Source organism: Nelumbo lutea, chromosome 1 (assembly GCF_056320005.1).
Source record: "Nelumbo lutea isolate HS-2025 chromosome 1, American lotus-T2T, whole genome shotgun sequence".
Lineage (NCBI taxonomy): Eukaryota > Viridiplantae > Streptophyta > Magnoliopsida > Proteales > Nelumbonaceae > Nelumbo > Nelumbo lutea.
The window spans coordinates 32,263,866-32,277,636 of NC_142684.1; the positions used below are offsets into that span (position 1 = coordinate 32,263,866).

The window sequence follows — 13,771 nt, forward strand, 5'->3', positions numbered from 1 at the left end:
AAACAATATGTATTGATCAACTCAAAACATTCTTAGTAGAAAATTATCTTATCACAAACTCGCATTGACCAACTCTAAACGTTAAATGTAGAAATAGAAGTTATACCAAACACAACCTTAGTATCAATCCCTCCCTTTTAGTAGACTTTGATTCAAACCTTCTCCTTATGATGTGAATGTTAGTGGGCTAGTACCTGCATCCCTGCCACTACTAAGCCTAGTAATAGCAAAAGGAGATATGTCCTTAAAATAATGCCAAATACAGCCTTAGTGGGTATTCAATGCCAATGGACTCATGCTTGCATTAAAGGTGTAAATTGGGCCATATTGGGTCAGCACAACATGGCCTGCCAGAAACCTATGCAAAGAGCAAGTCATGCCATCCCACAAGCCAAGCTGGTTTGTGCTCCCCCTCCCCCTAGGTTAAGTTGGGGGGTCGGCTCGAGTTCGTGCAGGCCTATGCCGTTAAGTGTAGGGCCATAGGCCTAGGTCGAGCAGGCTGCAAGCTAAGCTATAGGTCGGGCCAAGGCTTGAGCCAAATTGGACCAAATTGTATTATTTTTTTTTTTGTTTTTTGATATTTTGATTTTGATTTTTACTTTTTGCTTAGTAAAACTAAAATACTTAACTTTTCTTTGGGAGCAAATTGAAATAAATAAAAATTATAACAAAGAAATGAAAAATAATTAACAAAATACCAAATGGACAACAAATTGGAAAAAAATAGGAATTTTATTTCATTTAAATTTGAACAATACAATGGTCAAAAAATACTTAACAAAATGGAACAAAATATAAAAACATATAATACAATTACAAATTGAAAATAAAAAATTACATTGTTGAAAAAGTAATAAATAATTTAAATAAAATTGAATAAAAAAATTACAAAAATTTTCAAAAATGCTACAAAGTTATTGAGTATACAAAAAAAATATATATTATCTTCATCATTTTTCTTCAACTTCCACCTGCATTTCCATATTGATTTTGATCATCTTCTATAGGTGAATCACCAAGTGTAGTGTCATGCCCTCCTTTATCTTGTAATCTATCCTTAACATCCAACCAATCTTTGAATCAAATGTACATCTCTAGACTTTCATCATTCATGCGACTTCTCTTGTCATCCAACACCTTAGTACCTATACTAAAACAAGACACCAATGGAACTGTAAACACCAAATGTGTTAATAATCATATGCCATGGTAGCAACGATTGGATAATTTTTCTCATGTCCACTCCACCAGGTTAAAATATCAAAATTATTCATTCCCTCCGCGTTGAAGGAATCACTTAAATTAGAAAAATTTTCTTGTAAATAAAAATTAAGTTCAGTAAATGAACTTGTTGATGAAGTTGTTAAACAATTTTGTATGCCCTTAGCTCCAATCAGTTTTGATGTACTTTTGACATTTAGTGTAAATGAATAAAGTGCATGTTTGATTCATGTTGTGTGGTATGTTTCTGTGTAAGACCCTTAAACTGGACATTTAATGAGACTCGTGTTAGTTTAGAATGTTCACAGTCGTTGGATAAGTCTGGGGAGATTTATCCTGCCAAGGCTGACACAGGTGTGCTGCCAAATGTTGGGGTGGCCTGTCTCAGCTGTCAGGGTGAGACGCAAGGCACATGCAGTGTAGGATTACTTGAATCTTTGAACCAGACCAGATTTCCAGTATTGCCCTGGACCTTGGAGATTGATGGGCAAAACTGGAAAGTTACACCTGACCCCTACACTTGACTATGATACTGCACTAGGTGGCGGATTGGGCTGTCTTTGATATGCCAATCAGTAAGATCCTCATACGGGGTCAAAACATGGGTATGTTGGGATGGTTCATGAACCCATCTGAGTGGATAATCATAGTGATAGGATCAACCCCTTTGTCGGACAAAGGTAATGATCGGGGATGCACTCTCTCTAATGGAAACCAAACTGCCGACAGTTGATTTCAATAGTTGGAATTTTGTTTTGCAAAATTTATATATAAGATATATAGATATATACGGTTTCAAAATGCTTGCAAATGGTTTTAATTCCCGAGATCCATATGAGTAGAGAGTGCAGCACTATTCCTTGCAGCCGAGGGAGAGGTTCTCTCTTGTTGGGCAGTATTTGATCATTATGGGCTGAGAGGTTGAGTGTAAGGGCATTTAGGGTTATACCTGATGGGCTAATTTTGCATCTGCCCACAGTCCCTAGGTTTTTATAAGATGGCTTGGCCCAGAGACCACTTATTGTAAGTGTTGGGCCCATAGAGTCCATGTGATGGGCTCAAAGGGTTCACTCGGTTTTCCAGTGAATTTGGCTAGGCCTTGTAACAAAGGCTGGGCTGAACCCATGTGGTTGATGTGTAGGTCAATGCTTGGGTCCATACAAAGAAGCCCAACCGGGTAGCAGTTTGGAAGCCTATTTAGCACTTAATACATATTGGGCCTAAAGCCATTTCAAACTATGTTGATTTGATTAGTCACTTAAAGGGGTGGATTTGATTAGTCACTTAAAGGGCCTAAAGCCTGAAAGATGTACAGGCACACTTGACCTTATACATTCTGATGTATGTGGTCCCCTGAGTGTTAGGACTCATAACCAACACGTGTACTTCATCACCTTCACCAATGATTACTCGCGATATGGTTACGTGTACCTAATGAGACAGAAGTCTGAATCCTTTGAAAAGTTCAAGGAGTTCAGACAAGAAGTCGAGAAACAGTTAAAGAGAGAAATTAAGGCCCTTCGATCAAATCGAGGTGGCAAGTATCTCTCTGACGAATTCAGGGACTACTTGAAGGCCAATGGTATAATATCACAGTTAGCTCCTCTTGCAACACCACAGCTTAACGGTGTTTCAGAGAGTAAAAATAGGACATTGTTAGACATGGTCCGGTCACTTCTCACACGCTCGGAATTACCCACATCCTTTTGGGGATATGCATTAGAAACTGTTATCTATGTGCTGAATCGGGTTCCAACCAAATCGGTTCCAAAAACTCCATACAATCTTTGGACCAGAAAGAAACCAAGTGTCAAACACATGAAAATTTGGGGTTTTCCTACACATGTTAAAAGAACGAGTGTGGACAAGTTGGAATCCAAGACCAGTTGTTGCCTATTTGTAGGCTACCCAAAGGACTCAGTGGGCTATCTATTCTATAACCCAAGTAAGCAGAAAGTGTTCTACAGTCGAAATGCCCAGTTCTTAGAGACCGATTACATCCTGGACACCCATCATCAGGAAATAGTTCTTGATGATGAGAGCTCAGGAGCAGTGGGAGGTATCCCACAAGTTCCAGGTAGTGACCAACCTAGAAGATCCACCCGGGTATCCAGGCCACCAGTCCGTTATGGTTATGACTAGGATAGTTACATGGTGGAAGCCTTGACTAGTGAGGAGGATCCTGTGACTTGCGTAGAAGCTATGTTGGACATAGATTCCCAAAAGTGGATGGAGGCCATGAGAGCCGAGATGGACTCAGTGGAGGCCAATGGAGTCTGGACTCTAGTAGATCCGCCCTTCGGGGGTAAAAGCAATTGGTTGCAAATGGATCTATAAGAGGAAGAAGGGCCCTGATGGCAAGATTAAGACCTATAAAGCTCATTTGGTTGCGAAAGGGTATACTCATAAAGAATGCATCGACTATGAGGAAACATTTTCGCCCGTGGCCATGCTTAAATCCATTAGGATCCTGTTAGCTGTAATATCATACCATGACTACGAGATTTGACAGATGGATGTCAAAGTCGCATTCCTGAATGGAGATCTTAGTGAAGATATCTACATGCAGCAACCGCAAGGCTTTATTGCTACTGGTCAGGAACACATGGTATGTAAACTTAACAAATCCATATATGGATTTAAGCAAGCTTCTAGGAGTTGGAACATCCGTTTTGACTCTACAGTCAAATTGTTTGACTTTGAGCAGAATCTGAATGAGCCCTGTGTTTACAGGAAGTCCAGTGGGAATAAGGTCACCTTTTTGGTGTTGTATGTGGATGATATCCTACTCATTGGGAATGATGTAGGAATGTTGACTTCGGTCAAGGTTTGGCTTTCACAACAATTCTCCATGAAAGATCTTGGAGAAGCCTCATATATATTAGGTCTTCAACTCTATAGAGATAGATCAAAGTGGATAATAGGATTACCCCAGGCTGCTTACATTGACAAAATTGTCAAAAGGTACAGTATGGAGAACTCAAAGAAAGGAAACGTTCCTTTCAGGCACAGAGTCACTCTCTCCAAGAAAATGTCTCCCAAGACTTCTGAGGAGATTGAGGGCATGAAAGATGTTCCCTATGCCTCAGTCGTAGGGAGCATCATGTATGCCATGCTGTGCACTCGCCCTGACATCGCTCAGGCGGTGAGTGTGGTAAGCAAGTTCCAGGCCAACCCAGGGCAAGAGCATTGGACTATTGTGAAGAACATACTCAATTACCTTCGAAAGACAAATTCCCAAGATCCATATGAGCAGAGAGTGCAACACTGCTCCTTGCAACCGAGGGAGATGTCCTCTCTTATCGAGCAGTGTTTGATCATTATGGGCTAAGAGGTTGAGTGTAAGGCCATTTTGGGTTATACCTGATGGGCTAATTTTGCATCTGCCCACAGTCCCTAGGTTTTTATAAGATGGCTTGGCCCAGGGACCACTTATTGTAAGTGTTGGGCCCATAGAGTCCATGTGATGGGCTTAAGGGGTTCACTAGGCTTTCCAATGAATTCGGCTAGGCCTTGTAACAGAGGTTGGGCCGAACCCATGTGGTTGATGTGTAGATAAATGCTTAGGTCCCACGCCATACAAAGAAGCCCAACTGGGCAGCAGTTTGGAAGCCTATTGAACACTTGATACATATTGGGCCTAAAGCCCATTTCGAACTAGGTTGATTTGATCAGTCACTTAAAGGGACGGATCTGAGATTAGGTCAAGCCAAAAGGATTGGATCTTAACCTTATTCACTCATGGAGACCAAATTCAAATTAGGATTTGAATCTAGTAACCTCCTGATAAGATCAGCAGTGGGCTGATTTAATCTGTAGATAGGATTAAGAAGACTCCTTATCCAAATATAGATTTGGATTAGGATAACTCCTAATGGGATTAGGAGGTTTCTTAATCACTAAGAGAAAGGAGGAGAAACCCTAATTCGAATTACAAGAATTCGAACACTAAGGATTTCGTAGAACGCTCTGCAATTTTGATATAGGATCTCATAAACCCTAGAGAAAAAAAAGCAGTTCGCCATCTTTTTCTCTGCCCTTCTCCTCCAGCAGTTGTCGCCATCCACTGCCAATTCGAGTTCTCTATGAGGGAAGATCAAGAAAAGTTCTTGATTGTGTGTGGTGCTCACTACTTCCATCGAGTTCTTCAGAAGAACCGGGTTCGTGGGATGAACATTGTTGGTTTTGTTCCATCATCACTATGTCATCTTTAGTGGGAGCAGTTCTTGGGATTTCTTTGGGCGTGAACACCATCGTTGGGAGATACTACTTCTCCGGATCAAGTATATCCCTTCCCTTCTCTTTTGGTTCAGAATTGGTTCGGTTTCGATTCAAGATAAATCCTGGAAAATTCAAGGAATATGATTCCCAGTTGGAAGAATGGCAAGAAATTTTTGAAATTCGCCCACCCATTCCGCAACCTTTTTGACATCCATATGATGGATCTTACCACTCTTTCAAAAGTGGCAACAGATTTTTGTTTACTACTTAATAGAGACCAAACTCTGTCTTTCCCACTAATAAAACTAGTTGTTTCAGAAGTGGAAGTTGCACCTGTATAAGTTGCAAATATTTTATGCCCTATCATTTGAGATTCATATAATCTATATACATTTTAATTAATAATTTATTAGTTTTTTTATTTCCAATTTCAATATTCATACTTTCACAATATGATTCAAGTAAAATATCTAAACCATCTCTTCTAATCCTAGGATTTAATATTGCAATTAAACAATAAAGAGGACAAATGTTCTTCCAATATATTTTAAATTTATTTTTGATTGCTTCAATAATTCTTGTATATTGTGGATTTTCTTTTTTATATTTTGCGAAACATTCACTTATCATGAATAATTAATTAACGAAAAGAAAACTAGTTGGGTAATAAACACCCGAAAATTCATTAGTTGCATCATAAAAGTTGGGTAAAAAATCTCTTATACAAACTACCATTTCCCAATCTTCCTCAAGTATAATATCATGTGGCATTTTTGCTTTATAAAAATTAATAAAAATTTGTTTGTAGGAAATACAACTTTCTAACATAAAATAGGTAGAATTCCATCTACGTTGAACATCTAACATAAAATGCTTATATTTTAAACCATAATTTTGACATAAATATTTAAATTCTGGTTTTCTTGCTCCAAAACTTTTAATATATATATATAATACAATTTCTAATTTTATAAATATAATGAGAAATAATATTTAAAGCATTATGAATACATAAATTTAACAAGTGACAAATTTACATGCACATCTAATATGAAATAATTTACCATTTAAACATGGTTTTAATTGAGATTTTAAAATATTTATTGTTGAATCATTATTACAAACATTATTCAAATTAATAGAAAAAAAAGTTTATTGTCAATTCTATAAGCATGCAAAGTATTTAAAATAAGTTTAGCAATAGTTGGGCCAGTATGTGAACATTAGATGTTCAAATATCATAAGTAATTGCAACTCTAGAATTAAGATTTGATAAAATAGAAATTAAATTTTATTTATATGAATAAAAAAAAATTCAAAGCATCTGCCCTAATAGTATTTGTAGAAACTTTTTTAAATTGAGGATTCACAGAATTACATAAAAAAATTTTAAATTACTATCCTCTACTAATAAAAATGGTTGTTTAGCATGTAGAATAAGAATATTGTTACGTAACGAACTATGTTATATAGAAAGTTTAAGTTCAATAGTGTTTCAAAATAAAAAAGGATCATTCATGTCAAGTTTAAGTTGAGCAATTTTTCCAAAAAACACGTTTAGTCATGGCAAGTTTAATTTCAGTAGTGTTTCCAAAAAAAGTTTAGTCATGGAAAGTTTAAGTTTAATCACTCAGGCCCAACTTCATGTCCAACCAGGCCTTCCTCAACCCCAGAGCCAATGCATAAAATGCTTTTACCCGGTTTTCATATTCTGACAAGTAGTTGATTGCCTTTATGAGAAAGGTGGTGTTATGATCCCCCAAACTAAGTACATCCTTGAAAATCTTCTCCTTCCTCAGTAACCCAATCCCCTTCTCAATAGCAAATGCTAATGTCTTAATGCTCGTTGTGATCTTGTGGACCTCCTAAGCAACTACAACTGCATGATTTCCTCTTCCCTAACCCCTTCCACTCAGCTAAGCTACCCTCCTCTGGTGGCTTGGCTTGAAGGATGGAATCACCAACACCATCACCCTCATCAACCTCATCAAACACTGGTTCTTGCATCGTTGGCATACTTGTTTCGTTCATGGATGTTGCCTTGCACCTATTCATTTCTCTAGCAGTGAATGCCCTACATCTAGTAACTTAATCATTCCCACACACTATGGCAAGATGGTCATAGTTGGGGATGGACTTTCTCCTAAATTTCTTCGCTTTTGGGTGCCCCTATTCATTCATTATAGATCAATCTAATAAGGTCATATCTATTTTACATATTTTAATGATAAATTTATATATCATATTAAAGTTTACCTAGATATATTTAGCCCAAACACAGGGTTCTGCATCAATTGTCTTGGTTATGTCGTTCCAAGAAAATCCACTTGAATTGATTATGTTGGAAATGGTAGTGAAATTCTTCTTTGTCTTGATGTGGTTTCTAATGTGATTATGATTGCATTCCATACCAAACTTATCTCTTATCGCCTTTGCAGTTGCATTGTATGCTGGGGCTTTAAAGCTTTTGTCCACTTGTAGCCAAGTGTGACCTGTTCTACTTGAGTCTCAATTAATGTATTGTCCATGTCAAAAGTCCAACTCTTGTTAGACTTATTCATTCTTCCTCCAGTTTTACTGGACTAAGTATCCATATCTGGTTTACACCAAACAATCAACATCTCAAGTTATACATCTAGCGCAATTGTGTCCACACATCTAGCATGACAATTCAACCAAGTCATAGCAACATTTAAAACATTCAACCATACATACAAATCAAGTTCTTTCATTCAAAATAAAACAACCACACGTTTTAATTAATACTACAAAGGTTTATAAAACACCCAAATCAAGCAAACAACCATAAACAGTAGCAGTTTAACTAAGAGTACATCTGCACAATGAAGTCAAACAAAGTACATATGAAGGTAAAAAAATATGTTTAATGATGGTGCCTCAATCAAGTCACTTGGTAGTCTGTCCACATTTGGTTAGCTATCTCCTCTCTAAGACAGTGTCCTCTCATAGGTTCATTTTTGCTAATGCGTTAAGATGGCTGAGACACCTGAGTATCATCAAACACATTATCTGACTCTGCCCTATCATCTACATCAACATCCGCACCTTCTGTTACCTCACATCATATTGAGACATGATTTAATCATACGAGTCCACTCCCATTACATGATTATGTAATATGCAATACACAGGTACAATTATGACTTGTGTTTTAAATGGGCAGTGTTATTCGGAAACTAGGAGCTGAAAACGTTTCTTAAGGACCCCAAAAATCCGTTCAACTACATTTTGGAGCGAGGCATGATAGAGGTTAAACAACTCTTTGGGGTTCTCAAATTGATGCGAACCCCACTCCTTCAAATGGTATCTTATGCTTTGGTATGGGGTTAAGAACCCAGTCTTGAGAGCAAAACCAGCACCTACCAGGTAATATTTACCTATGTAAAATACAAGAAAGTGGTTAGATACCAATTTCCAAATTTACACTTGAATTGACCCCCATGGATATGTATTAGTACCTTGTGGGACTTGTAGTTTGTGTTCCTTATCAATGCACTATTTATCATGCAGGAATCTAATGCAGCTCCCTCCCATCCAGGTAAAACATATGGGAAAAGCAAGTTAAATGAACATGCAACAAGGATATTTTTTATTGGGTAAGACTTCTGACCATAGAATCTAGCTACATCTTCCAGTGGAACCTGTATAGGAATGAATCCCACCAATTGTCCCAACACAATCCTACTAAACAAGTCACACTGGTTATATTTATTATATGATTCATCACCTAAATTTATATATATTACAAATTAACACCATAGTTACCTTAAAATATGGCCAAAGTCCCGTCAGTTTCCAATCTCAGGTGGTGTGTCCGTGCCACTTGACCAAACCATGTATCTATCCTCTAAACTGAGAATTGCATTTAACATCAAGTTGAAATGGAGACTAATTGTCTCTCCAGATCTAATAAAGTGAAATCCCATAATTCTATTCCTAACGTTATGTGCTAAAATATGCAAAAATCTAGCAACTTGTTCTTCTATACTAGTCCTCAATGTATCGTAGAGTCACCCGCTCTCCCATAAAATTTTGCAAAGCTTGTAGAAGGCTTCTTTACCCATTCTTAATTGGTTGTAGCAATCAATCTGTCTCCCCCTATACAACCAATCTAGTAGATCTTGTCATTGCAAGTCTCAGTTGATGGAAGGTTCCTTATCTTGAACAATGGTCAATGCAACTACAACTCCACTAGTTGCAGCTCCAACGATTGCAATCAACATTTCATTGTCCATCTGTGAGAATATAAAAAATTGATGATCTTATAAAGGGAAAAATAAACAACTATATGCGGAGAGAGTGTGAGGAAGAGAGTGGATGGAGTAGATATTAAAACAAATACTTGAAACAACAAAAATATTTCCCTAGTGTTATGCATTATACAAGATGAGTTCAAATGAAATCTATTTAAACCCTTCCCAAGCATTTGAAATAGGATGCATGAACTAGGAAATGATTTATTTATTTCAAATGGGGAATCAAACAGTGTGTACTGGATTCCCGTATGATCCAAGTTTGAACTCAGATTGCATTAAAATAACGAATAGTGCTAATACTCTCTCCCTCTCATTCTCTCTCTCTTTCTATCTCTCTCTCTCTCTCTATCCCCCCTCTCTCTCTCTCTCTCTATCTCTTCCTGTGAAGAATCTGCAATACCTTTATTTCTGGGGTATCAATGGTTTTAGGGGTATTTTCTACTCAGTGGATCAAAGATGTTGGAGCAATGGTAGTGTATACATGTATTGGTTAATATCCAGAAATATGTTCTTTTCAGGAAAAGAAAACTTCTAAATTAAAAGGTGTGCAAATAAAGAGGACAAAACACTAAATGCTGAAAAATCTTATTCCTAAATGGACCATTAATTTGTCATTGAAATTTTGTTTTCAAGCCTTTCCGGTTCAGGTCTCAAATTTGTAGATGAAGAAGACAAATTCATTCCAAATCTGGGTACCAAAAGTTATTTTCAGTCATGTGTGGTTAATACTTGAAGAATCAAGGCAAAGATTCTGCCTTGGATGCAATGGGTGTGGCAAATAATCACCACAGATAAAAAATGATTACAAAAAAGTAGGTTTATTTCTATTTTCTAGATCTAGATTTGACTGTTTTGTAAATTCTGGAATGAGAGGAGCATTAAAACAAGAAGATGCATTCCACAATATATGCCCATGATGTCAAATGTGCTGAATTGAGCTAAGGAGATAGCAGAATTAATTAATCCAAGTGATAACCACCTTTCCTCAAAAGATGTCCCTATGAAATGTCATGAGAATACAGATAGACCTTCCTAGGATGTATAAACTCTCTCAATTGTAGGTTCAAATCACAAGCAAGTTATTGCAAACTCAATCTATATATGGCTGTACAAGGCATCCACTTAAAATTAATGAATGAGTCTTCATAAATAGAAATTTCAATGGATTCAAAAAAGGAGAGAAAGTAAATAAGTGTCGACAATATTTTTGTACATGTGTGAGAAACATAATATTAATAAATCCATCAAAGCATATTGAAACATCATTAAATGCATCAAAACATATTGCATCAATGTTCTGTAGAAACACCCAACAAAATGGAAGCATTCCATATGAAACATTAATAGTGCAGGTAAAAAAAGACATTAATAGTGAAAATGTCTTGGTTTGGTTTGATGGAGGAGATAGTGCAGGTAAAAAAAGGTCTTGGTTCGGTTTCATGAAATATTGAATGTTACCTGAAGCCGAAATCACCTGTTTTGTTGTTTGTGATAACCTAAAGCAAAAAAAAAATAAAAAAATAACTACACAAAAATATCAGATTTGAGATCAACCAAAGTAAAAAAAAAAATGGTTTGAATCAAAAGCTGGGTACAAAAATTTCAGATCTGGTGATAAGAGGAACTCCAGATCGGGAACAACATATTCCAGAAGCCAGATACGGAGCTCCAGGTGAGCAAGAACTCAAATGGCTGTCCGTATAGAAGCTAGATCTGGATCAAACATGTCAGAAGCTAGATCTGGATGACCAAGGATGGAGGGAACTGCGGTGAGATTTTGAGGGTACCCATCCAATGGAACAGTCAAAAACGTTATAAAAATGAAAAAAAAAACAATGAGATGGTGCCAGATCTAAGCTTACCATTCAACGAGAACACGAAGATGACACTGGAGATGTTACTGTTGGATGGCTTGAAGGAAGGAGACGATGTCTGTGAGAGTGGCTCTTGATAATATTTTCTCACCACTTGCCTATTTTTATCTTTTCTCAGCGGGGTCTCACCATTTTAGTGCAACCCCGCTAAGTGATTTTTGGGAACCCGCATCCCTAGTGTTTCTCTTCCTTCCCCAAGTTTTCCTCTAAACCAAACATACGAAAAACCGGATATTCCCCAAAGATGCTTCCCTTCCCATTCATTTCTAGGAAATCAAACGTACCATTATGATTTAGCTAATTAACTAACTCTACATTTACTGTTTAAATATTGTCTTAAAGTATCTCTACTGTTTCTAACAATTGACATCATTATTAAGTACTAACATAAAAAATGAAATATCAAATTTTTCCTCCACTATTTTTCAAATTTTCAAAATAAAACCAACTCATGAAAAAAATCAAGAACACAGGAAGTAGATTGCTGCTCCCTTCCTGTCTCCATCTCCGTCTCCATTTCCGTCTTCATCTCTACCTCCATCTCCGTTTTCTGTCTCATTTGAGGCATTTTCACATTTATAAATCCCTATTTAATCTTAAACACTAGAAAACACTTGAAAGAGAATAGACAGCAAAATTTAACAACACAAAAATAGACCCTTAATAATGAAAATCAGCAAATGGCAAACCACATAAACCTTAAGGCAAAAAATACACAAGGAAAATAGAAATGAAGAAATCAAATAAAAGTATTAAATAACTATAAACACATTGAAACAAAAAGACATGCAATACCATAGACTCAGTTTGGAAGGAGTACAAATACAAATTTATAGAGTACAAAATCTTGTATTTTGTATTGTTTTGTATATATTTGCATTATAGATATTTGTATTTGTACTCTTTCCAAACTGAGCAATAGGTCCAATGAGAATGGCACCATAAGATTTAGCTCATACCATAGGTCCTCATAGTGTCTGCTGAATCGGCTTCCACTAACTCTATTCCTTTTCCTTCCTTTCTAATTTGTCAGGATTTTTAATTTTAATAAATTCTCATCGCCAAAACTAAAACTCTAGCCATTCCCGTTCCTATCCTATTCAATTCTTTTCTCCCTCCTATGCTAATGGTCTTTCTGGTCAGTTCTTCGGTGATGAGGTAGCGGCAATCATGCCACTCCCATGGAAGAAGGCTCTAGAGAAGTTGGAGAGTCTAATGGAGATTCAGTTAGAGAAGCCGAAAGGATATGTAATTGTCAATTTCTTGGGAAAGTTGCAGGGTCTGATGGAGAGAGACCATGGGTCAGCGAAGGTTCAAGAGAAGACTGAAGAAATTGTAGCGGAGAGAGTGCAAGAAGAAGCAAAGGTATTGAGAGAGGAAGGAGAGGTGGAGGACAGAATGATCACGGAATTATTTAGAGTTTTGAGGCTGATGGAGATGGATTTGTCCATGGTCATGGCAGCAGTCAAAGAAGAAATGCTAGAGGAATTATAGAACATTTCTTTCCATCTCTCTCCATCGTCTCCTAGCCATTAGGGAATTGAGATAAGATTTGATTATAACAAGATTTATGAATGAAAACAAAATTAAACAAGAGACAGCGGAGACCCGGCAGGTGGCTAGGATTCAAGCCATCCGTCGGAAACACAAGACGGTGAGAGTCTGAGGCATTTCATTGGCCCATTGAGGTCTTTATTGGCCATTATTGGCCCTTTTTGAGATTGGCCTGTTGTGGCCCACTTTGTATTGGGTTAAGAAGCCAACCCATCAAGGCATTTGGATTGACCATTGAGGTTATCTTCTCTTTTGTTGGAAGCTCCCACCAAAAAAAGGGGGTAACAGGTTCTCATCATGCTAACCAATCATCATGTCATCATCATCGTCCCAGCAGGCTTGTCATCATCAAGATCGCCATTTCATTATCTACATGTCTCATCCTCACATCTATCATCATATTGTAGCCATTTGTGATCAAACACATGAAGATCTCTAATCCCCATGTGTTTGAGGGGGCGTGTTAGGGAATTGAGATAAGATTTGAAGTATGAGCTATTATGATAAGGGTGATTAGGAGCTCTCAAAAAGATAGAGTTTGTTATATTATGATAGAGTTTGAAATGGATTAAGATAGACTACATAGAGTCCTAGATAGAGTCTAATATTTTGAGTTTGAATAGG

The 13,771-nt window shown here is 37.1% G+C and overlaps 1 long non-coding RNA gene across 3 annotated transcripts; it reads right to left on the reverse strand.

Annotated features, from left to right (window-relative positions):
• Positions 1–713: 713 nt before the first annotated feature.
• LOC148874183 (uncharacterized) lies at positions 714–11,834 on the reverse strand. Of its 3 annotated transcripts, none has more exons than XR_016113047.1 (4): positions 11,582–11,834; positions 11,178–11,215; positions 9,229–9,698; positions 714–1,145 (listed from the first exon to the last, which is right to left on the reverse strand). It is a non-coding gene; the product is annotated as an uncharacterized LOC148874183 (long non-coding RNA). The 3 variants fall into 3 exon arrangements; XR_016113045.1 differs by having other exon boundaries at positions 714–1,150; XR_016113043.1 differs by lacking the exon at positions 714–1,145 and having other exon boundaries at positions 9,148–9,698.
• Positions 11,835–13,771: the final 1,937 nt, after the last annotated feature.